The following is a 10,372-nucleotide window of genomic DNA, read 5'->3' as shown; positions in this document are numbered from 1 at the left end:
AGGGAAAGACTTTGAAAGTAAGAATAAATGAATACAGGTAACAACAGTCCAGGTAATAAACCAACTGGAAACCAGAGTACATTTCATCATGCCCACCATGAAAGGACTTGATGATGTACACGAAAGCAGACCTAAGCCTTTCTTGTAAAGTATTGATTAAATAGATTATATAAATGCTACGAAGAGGGCGAAAAAATGGGAAAAGGAGATTTACATCTAAATCAAAATGAAACATTTAAAAAAAAGTTTAAGAATCTGCATCTTAGAAAAACCCAAAGGCCTGAATTCTTCCAACGTCAATTTCATCATTTCCTGGGTTTTGTATTTGTCATATTTCAGAGTGAGTAAAGAACTTCCACATTCCTAGTGGTGCTTGTGCTACTGGTTAAACAACCACATTTTGAGAACTGCTCATCTAGAGCAAGAATCTCATTTCTGATCTGTACAGTAGAATACTCTAGGAAGCTTTTAAATAAAACACTTAAGAGAGCCCCTCCTTCGGAGAATCCGATGTAATTGATCTGAGGGGGGGCCTGAACGTTGGTGTTTATTAAAAGCTCCCCAGGAGATATCAATACGCAGTGAGAGTTACGAACTACTGCTCCTGGTGGTGATATTCCTAAATTTGTAGTCAGTCCTGGACCCAATGCAGCCTTCCCAAACTTTTGTTTTGTTTTGTTTTGTTTTGTTTTGTTTTGCTGCGGTACGTGGGCCTCTCACTGTTGTGGCCTCTCCCGTTGCGGAGCACAGGCTCCGGACGCGCAGGCTCAGCGGCCATGGCTCACGGGCCCAGCCGCTCCGCGGCATGTGGGATCTTCCCATACTGGGGCACGAACCCGTGTCCCCTGCATCGGCAGGCGGACTCTCAACCACTGCGCCACCAGGGAAGCCCCCTTCCCAAACTTTTGAGTCAATTACAGAACTGGGACATTCTCTTCCATAACTATAAATTTTATCTTGGCATCCAAAAAGAAATTTTAAAAATGTTTTATGGTCCAAAAGCTTAGACAATAACGCTTTCTAGAAGATACCCTTGCCTCCATCTTCCTACTTGTAAATCCAGCCTGTGAAACACAAGATTTTAACAGCTCCTGTGACTCTGGAACCACTTTTTTAATGAACATTAGCCAATATAAGGATGAAAAGGAAGAGGAGGAAGAGGAAGGAGGAGGACTTGAATTACGTTTTCAGCAAATAAAATTCTATTTAAAGTGTACAAAATTTGAATTTATATTTAAATAATTTGTATATTTATTACACATAAATAATTTAATTTAAAAGATATGTAGTAAATATTGTCACAAAACAGTAATGAGGAGACAGACGATGCAATTGTACTTAACATGGCCAATAAGCATATGAAAAATTGCTCAACATCATTAGTCATCAGGGGAAAGCAAATTCAAAACATAAGATATCACTTCATCAGTGAAATGCAAATGAAAACCACAATGAGACACCCATAGTGGTAAAATTATAAGACTGACAAAAATGTGTTGGCAAGGGGGCTTCCCTGGTGGCGCAGTGGTTGAGAGTCCGCCTGCCGATGCAGGGGACACGGGTTCGTGCCCAGGTCCAGGAGGATCCCACATGCCGCGGAGTGGCTAGGCCCGTGAGCCATGGCCGCTGAGCCTGCGCGTCCAGAGCCTGTGCTCTGCAACGGGAGAGGCCACAACAGTGAGAGGCCCGTGTACCGCAAACAAACAAACAAACAAAAAATGTGTTGGCAAGGATGTAGAACAACTGGAACTCATATATATTGATATATGCTGGTGGGGAATTGGTCAGGCAGTTTGAATGAAAGTGAAGTATAGCCTTATCCTATGCCCTATGTCCTAGTTATTCTACTACTAGGGATATATGGGGGAGAAATGAAACTCTATGCACACAAAAAGACTTGCACATGTTCATAGCAGCTTTATTCATAACAGCTAAAATGTGGAAACAACACAAAAGAGAAGAATTAAACACACAGTGGTGTACAGACAATGCAATAGTACTCAGTAATAAAAGGGACAAGGTACTGATACACTCAACAACAATGTTGAATGAAAGACATCAGACACAAAAGCATACATTCTGGGTGGCTGTCAGCCTCTGAGATGGTGTCCAATGATCTCTGCCTTTTGGTGTTCGTGCCCTTGTGTAATCGCCATCCCTTGACTTTGGAGTGCTTCTAGTGACTTACTTCTAGCCAACGGAATTAGGCAGAGGTGACAGAATCTCACTTCTGATGTGTTACAAGAAGACCGTAGCTTCCATTCTGGGCACCTTATCTTTCTGGTTTGTTCTGAGGGAAGCCAGGCACCCATGGTGTGGGCTGCCCTAGAGAGGCCCATGTGGCAAGGAACTGATGTCTCAGCCAACATTTATCAAGGAAAGCCTGCTGAAAGTCATGTACAGGAACTTAAAAACAGATCCAGTGGAACCTTGATATGACTGTAGCCTCAGCTACAGACCTTGACTGCAACCTGAGCTAGAGACAGCCAGCTAAGCCTGGATTCCACAGAAACTGTGAGATAACAAGTCCTAGTTGTTTTAACCCACTAAGTTGTGGAATAATGCAAAAGTGATGTCCAATAGATAAAAAGTGATGCTGTAATAGATAACTAAGTTAGTGTGCAATTCCATTTATGTGAAATTCTAAGGAAGCCAAAACTACTCCTTAGTGACAGAAAGCAGAACAGTGGTTGCCTCAGGGTGGGGGTATTGACTAGGGTGAAGGAAATGTTCTCTATCTTGATTTGAATGAAGGTAACACTATGTATATATACAGATAAATAATTGGGTCAGCCAAAAAGTTCATTCGGGTTTTTCGTAAGATGTTACTGAAAAGCCCTAAGGAACGTTTTGGCCAACCATATATATATTTATGTATATATTTGTCAAAAGTTATTGAAGAAAAAAAAACTTATTGAAGTGAGCTCCAGTCTTTGCTTGGACCTTTGGAACAGTACAGCAGTTGAGATCAGATAACTCATCATTAGATGGTTGAGAAGCTGTTCCAGATAATATCTGATCACTACTTAACATTGTTTTGTGTCTTTTTTCTTTTCTTTTCTTTTCTTTAATTTATTTTTTATACAGCAGGTTCTTATTAGTCATCAGTTTTATACACATCAGTGTATACATGTCAATCCCAATCACTCAATTCATCACAACACCACCCCCACCATCCCACCGCTTTCCCCCCTTGGTGTCCATACGTTTGTTCTCTACATGTGTGTCTCAATTTCTGCCCTGCAAACCGGTTCATCTGTACCATTTTTCTAGGTTCCACATATATGCATTAATATACGATATTTGTTTTTCTCTTTCTGACTTACTTCACTCTGCATGACAGTCTCTAGATCCATCCACGTCTCAACAAATGACCCAATTTCGTTCCTTTTTATGGCTGAGTAATACTCCATTGTATATATGTACCACATCTTCTTTATCCATTAGTCTGTCGATGGGCATTTAGATTGCTTCCATGACCTGGCTATTGAAAATAGTGCTGCAATGAACACTGGGGAGCATGGGTCTTTTGGAGTTATGGTTTTCTCTGAGTATATGCCCAGTAGTGGGATTTCAGGATCACATGATAATTTTATTTTTAGTTTTTTAAGGAACCTCCATACTGTTCTCCATAGTGGCTATATCAAGTAACATTCCCACCAACAGTGCAAGAGGGTTCCCTTTTCTCCAGACCCTCTCCAGCATTTGTTGCTTGTAGATTTTCTGATGATGGCCATTCTAACTGGTATGAGGTGATACCTCATTGTAGTTTTGATTTGCATTTCTCTAATAATTAGTGATGGTGAGCAGCTTTTCACATGCTTCTTGGCCATCTGTATGTCTTCTTTGGAGAAATGTCTATTTAGGTCTTCTGCCCATTTTTGGATTGGGTTGTTTGTTTTTTTAATATTGAGCTGCATGAGCTGTCTGTATATTTTGGAGAATAATCCTTTGTCCGTTGATTCATTTGCAAATATTTCCTCCCATTCTGAGGGTTGTCTTCTTGTCTTGTTTATGATTTCCTTTGTTGTGCAAAAGCTCTGAAGTTTCACTAGGTCCCATTTGTTTATTTTGGTTTTGATTTCCATTACTCTAGGAGGTGGATCAAAAAAGATCTTGCTGTGATTTATGTCAAAGAGTGTTCTTCCTATGTTTTCCTCTAAGAGTTTCATAGTGTCCGGACTTACATTTAGGTCTTTTACATGTAGCTGTCCAGTTTTCCCAGCACCACTTATTGAAGAGACTGTCTTTTCTCCATTATATGTCCTTTTCTCCTTTGTCATAGATTAGTTGACCATAGGTATGTGTGTTTATCTTTGGGCTTTCTATCTTGTTCCATTGATCTATGTTTCTGTTTTTGTGCCAGTACCACATTGTCTTGATTATTGTAGCTCTGTAGTACAGTCTGATGTCAGGGGGTCTTATTTCTCCAGCTCCGTTTTTTTCCCTCAAGAATGCTTTGGCTATTCAGGGTCTTTTGTGTCTCCATACAAATCTGAAGATTTTTTGTTCTAGTTCCATAAAAAATGTCATTGGCAATTTGATAGGGACTGTATTGAATCTGTAGATTGCTTTGGGTAGTATAGTCATTTTCACAGTATTGATATTGATTCTTCCAATCCAAGAACATGGTATATCTCTCCATCTGTTGGTATCATCTTTAATTTCTTTCATCAGTGTCTTATAGTTTTCTGCATACAGGTCTTTTGTCTCCATAGGTAGGTTTATTCCTAGGTATTTTATTTTTTTTGTTGCAGTGGTAAATGGGAGTGTTTCCTTAATTTCTCTTTCAGATTTTTCATCATTAGTGTATAGGAATGCCAGAGATTTCTGTGCATTAATTTTGTATCCTGCAGCTTTACCAAATTCATTGATTAGCTCTAGTAGTTTTCTGGTAGCATCTTGAAGATTCTCTATGTATACTATCATGTCATCTGCAAACAGTGACAATTTTACTTCTTCTTTTCCAATTTAGATTCCTTTTATTTCTTTTTCTTCTCTGATTGCTGTGGCTAGGACTTCCAAAACTATGTTGAATAATAGTGGTGAGAGTGGACATCCTTGTCTCATTCCTGATCCTAGAGGAAATGCTTTCAGTTTTTCACCATTGAGAATGATGTTTGCTGTGGGTTTGTCGGATATGGCCTTTATTATGTTGAGGTAGGTTCCCTCTATGCCCACTTTCTGGAGAGCTTTTATCATAAATGGGTGTTGAATTTTGTCAAAAGCTTTTTCTGCATCTATTCATATGATCATATGGTTTTTATTCTTCAATTGGTTAATATGGTGTATCACATTGATTGCTTTGCGTATATTGAAGAATCCTTGCAACCCTGGGATAAATCTCACTTGATCATGGTATATGATCCTTTTAATGTGTTGTTGGATTCTGTTTGCTAGTATTTTGTTGAGGATTTTTGCATCTATATTCATCAGAGATTTGGTCTGTAATTTTCTTTTTTTGTAGTATCTTTGTCTGGTTTTGGTATCAGGGTGGTGGTGGCCTCATAGAATGAGCTTGGGAGTAATCCTTCCTCCGCAATTTTTTGGAAGAGTTTGAGATGATGGGTGTTAGCTCTTCTCTAAATGTTTGATAGAATTCACCTGTGAAGCCGTCTGGTCCTGGACTTTTGTTTGTTGGAAGATTTTTAGTCACAGTTTCAATTTCATTACTTGTGATTGTTCTGTTCATATTTTCTGTTTATTCCTGGTTCAGTCTTGGAAGGTTCTACCTTTCTAAGAATTTGTCCATTCCTTCCAGGTTGTCCATTTTATTGGCATAAAGTTGCTTGTAGTAGTCTCTTAGGATGCTTTGTATTTCTGAGGTGTCTGCTGTAACTTCTCCTTTTTCATTTCTAATTTTAATGATTTGAGTCCTCTCCCTCTTTTTCTTGATGAGTCTGACTAATGGTTTATCAATTTTGTTTATCTTCTCAAAGAACAAGCTTTTAGCTTTATTGATCTTTGCTATTGTTTTCTTTGTTTCTATTTCATTTATTTCTGCCCTGATCTTCATTATTTCTTTCCTTCTGCTAACTTTGGGTTTTGTTTGTTCTTCTTTCTCTAGTTCCTTTAGGTGTAAGGTTAGGTTGTTTATTTGAGGTTTTTCTTGTGTCTTGAGGTAGGGTTGTATAGCTATAAACTTCCCTCTTAGAACTGCTTTTGCTGCATCCCATAGGTTTTGGATCATTGTGTTTTTATTATCGTTTGTCTCTAGGTATGTTTTGATTTCCTCTTTGATTTCTTCAGTGATTGATCTCTTGGTTATTTAGTAATGTATTGTTTAGCTTCCATGTGTTTGTGTTTTTTACATTTTTTTCCCTGTAATTGATTTCTAATCTCATAGCATTGTGGTCAGGAAAGAAGCTTGATGTGATTCCAATTTTCTTAAATTTACTGAGGCTTGATTTGTGACCCAAGATGTGGTCTATCCCAGGGAATATTCTGTGCACACTTGAGAAGAAAGTGTAATCTGCTGTTTCTGGATGGAATGTCCTATAAATCTCAGTTAAATCTATCTCATCTATTGTATCATTTAAAGCTTCTGCATCCTTATTTATTTTCATTTTGGATGATCTGTCCATTGGTGTAAGTGAGGTGTTAAAGGAGATTTCCTGTTTTATAGCTGTTCGCAGATGCCCTATGTATTGAGGTGAGCCTATATTGGGTGCATGTATATTTATAATTGTTATATCTTCTTCTTGGATTGATCCCTTTATCATTATGTAGTGTCCTTCCTTGTCTCTTGTAACATTCTTTATTTTAAAATCTATTTCATCTGATATGAGTGTTGCTACTCCAGCTTTCTCTTGATTTCCATTTGCATGGAATATCTTTTTTCCATCCCCTCACTTTCAGTCTGTATGTGTCCCTAGGTCTGAAGTGGGTCTCTTGTAGACAGCATATATATGTGTCTTGTTTTTGTATCTACTCAGCAAGCCTGTGTCTTTTGGTTGGAGCATTTAATCCATTTACATTTAAGGTAATTATTGATATGTATGTTCCTATGGCCATTTTCTTAATTGTTTTGGGTTTGCTTTTTTAGGTCATTTTCTTCTCTTGTGTTTCCCACTAAGAGAAATTCCTTTAGCATTTGTTGTAAAGCTGGTTTGGTGGTGCTGAATTCTCTTAGCTTTTGCTTGTCTGTAAAGCTTTTGATTCCTCCATCGAATCTGAATGAGATCCTTGCTGGGTAGAGTAATCTTGGTTGTAGCTTCTTCCCTTTCATCACTTAAATATATCATTCCAGTCCCTTCTGTCTTGTAGAGTTTCTGCTGAGAAATCAGCTTTTAACCTTATGGGAGCTCCCTTGTATGTTATTTGTCATTTGTCCCTTGCTGCTTTCAATAATTTTTCTTTGTCTTTAATTTTTGCCAATTTGATTACTATGTGTCTCGGCATGTTTCTCCTTGGGTTTATCCTGTATGGGCCTCTCTGTGCTTGCTGGACTTGGGTGGCTATTTCCTTTCACATGTTAGGGAAGTTTTCAACTATAATCTCGTCAAATATTTTCTCTGGTCCTTTCTCTCTCTCGTCTCCTTCTGGGACCTGTATAATGTGAATGTTGTTGCATTTAATGTTGTCCCAGAGGTCTCTTAGGCTGGCTTCATTTCTTTTCATTCTTTTTTCTTTATTCTGTTCCACAGCAGTGAATTCCACCATTCTGTTTTCCAGGTCATTTATCCGTTCTTCTGCCTCGGTTATTATGCTATTGATTCCTTCTAGTGTAGTTTTCATTTCAGTTATTGTTTTTTTCATCTCTGTTTGTTTGTTCTTTAATTCTTCTAGGTCTTTGTTAAACATTTCTTCCATCTTCTCGACCTTTGCCTTCATTCTTTTTCCGAGGTCCTGGATCATCTTCACTCTCAATATTCTGAATTCTTTTTCTGGAAGGTTGCCTATCTCCACTTTATTTAGTTGTTTTTCTGGGATTTTATCTTTTTCCTTCAACTGGTTCATAGCCCTCTGCCTTTTCATCTTGTCTATCTTTCTGTGAATGTGGTTTTTGTTCCACAGGCTGCAGGATTGTAGTTCTTCTTGCTTCTGCTGTCTGCCCTCTGGTGAATGCGGTGATCTAAGAAGCTTGGGCAAGTTTCCTGATGGGAGGGACTGGTGGTGGGCAGAGCTGACTGTTCCTCTGGTGGGCAGAGCTCAGTAGAACTTTAATCCACTTGACTGCTGATGGGTGGGGCTGGGTTCCCTCCCTGTTGGTTGTTTGGCCTGAGGCAACCCAACACTGGAGCCTACCTGGGCTCTTTGTTTGGGTTAATTGTGGACTCTGGGAGGGCTCATGCCAAGGACTACTTCCTGGAAGTTCTGCTGCCAGTGTTACAGCCACCCTCCGCCTCTGCAGGAGACCCTCCAACACTAGCAGGTAGGTCTGGTTCAGTCTCCCCTGGGGTCATTGCTCCTTCCCCTGGGTCCCGATGCACACACTACTTTGTGTGTGCCCTCCAAGAGTGGAGTCTCTGTTTCCCCCAGTCCTGTTGAAGTCCTGCAATCAAATCCCACTAGCCTTCAAAGTCTGATTCTCTAGGAATTCCTCCTCCCGTTGCTGGACCCCCAGGTTGGGAAGCCTGACATGGGGCTCAGAACCTTCACTCCAGTGGGTGGACTTCTGTGGTATAAGTGTTCTCCAGTCTGTGAGTCACTCAGCCAGCAGTTATGGGACTTGATTTTACTGTGATTGCGCCACTCCTACCGTCTCACTGTGGCTTCTCCTTTGTCTTTGGATGTGGGGTATCATTTTTCGTGAATTACAGTGTCCTCCTGTTGATGATTGTCCAGCAGTTAGTTGTGATTCTGGTGTTCTCGCAAGAGGGAGTGAGAGCACATCCTTCTACTCCACCATCTTCGTTCAGGGTCTACTTAACATTGTTTTGAGTAGGAAATAAAATTCTTAAGGATGTCTCTGTGAGTTTGGAATAATTTATTTTGAGATGTCTAAAAGTACTATTTATTAATTTGGGGGCCTGAAAGGGTGATTTTGGTCAGAGATTCTCATTTTTAAAGTGAAATATTATAGTTAAGATCAAGTCTTTCTCTGACCACCATCCAAACAGAGCTTGGAATCTGGGAGAAGCAGCCAATTTTATTGCATATGTCAAGAACACTGCAACCTTAGGAGAAAGGGACAACAAAATAGGCTTTCTGGGACATGCCTACGTGCCTAATAGGAATATTTCTAGCTTCTCTCTCTCTTTTTCTTTTAACATTCAGGAAAGATCCCTGCATTAGGGTTGTTTAGAGAAATAGGGATCTGGTATAACCTTACATAGATGTGTGTAAGTTAAGACTAGAACTTATCAATTAGGGAAAAGTGCAGCTTATCATAATGTTGAAAGGCAAACACAGGTATGATGCTTGAAAGCAGTGCAAGGAAAGAACCTTGGTGTTTGGCTTGTTCAGTGAACACTAAGTAGCTAATTGGTAGAAAGCTACTCCTTATCTAGTGACAGAAGAGCTTGGGGAAATGGGCAGGCTGAAAAGAAAAAAACAAATCAAGTTGAATAAATCTTGAGTAGATAAAATTAATGAGTAGATAATTAAAGATAAACTCAACAATTAAGAACAATAAATAATAACTGCTGAATTAAATAATTTACCGCCCATAGAGAACTGGTGGGAAAATCTGTTTCTCCACTCCTGAGCTAGCTGATAGGCATCTGAGCTGGGGGTCTGCCACTTCCCCAAGCTGATTTTGAGGGATGGTTCTCCTAAACTTCTGGGAAAGAAAAAGGCTGACAGGCCAATGAATCAGATGAATGACACATGGCATCTGGAAATTGGCCCACGCACACCTGTAGCCTTCATCCGTGAGTAATGCTCTTTGAACGACAGATGCACACAATGCGCTCTCCTGGTGACATGAGAACATATAGGAGAAACTAAAGCCTCACCTGGTGGGAAGAGACTTTCATGCTGACATGAAGCGAAGGATTATGGGATGATTCCAAGATAAGAGGGACTAAATTGACCCTGTAGCAGAGCTTTGTTACCCTGGGTTTGTGTAGTTAATGTAAGAAGTTATCATTCACACAATGGAGTTGTTGTCTGGGTGGAAATCCGTTTTCCTTCCAGCCTGGTGAGAAGTCACCAGGAGACCGTTCCTCTCTCTCTGAAAGGCCTGTTTGCAGAAGAGAGGCTATTTGTCAGGGCGTCTGAAGATTTCCGTGGAGGAAGAGTAAAACCATTGTAATAGTTCTTGAATCATTTATTAATAAGGAGAGACTGAAAGGGAGCCTTTCTGAGCCTGACACACCCTATCTGGATTGGACTATTATCATGGTGTTACTTAAACTGGATATTTCTGAGTTTGAGAGATGTACAAATGTTCAATTTTTGAATGTTTGTTGCAAGGTTAGAGTGAAAG

Source organism: Lipotes vexillifer, unplaced genomic scaffold, assembly GCF_000442215.2.
Source record: "Lipotes vexillifer unplaced genomic scaffold, Lipotes_vexillifer_v1.1 scaffold90, whole genome shotgun sequence".
NCBI lineage: Eukaryota > Metazoa > Chordata > Mammalia > Artiodactyla > Lipotidae > Lipotes > Lipotes vexillifer.
Note: the sequence above shows the minus strand (reverse complement) of the source record.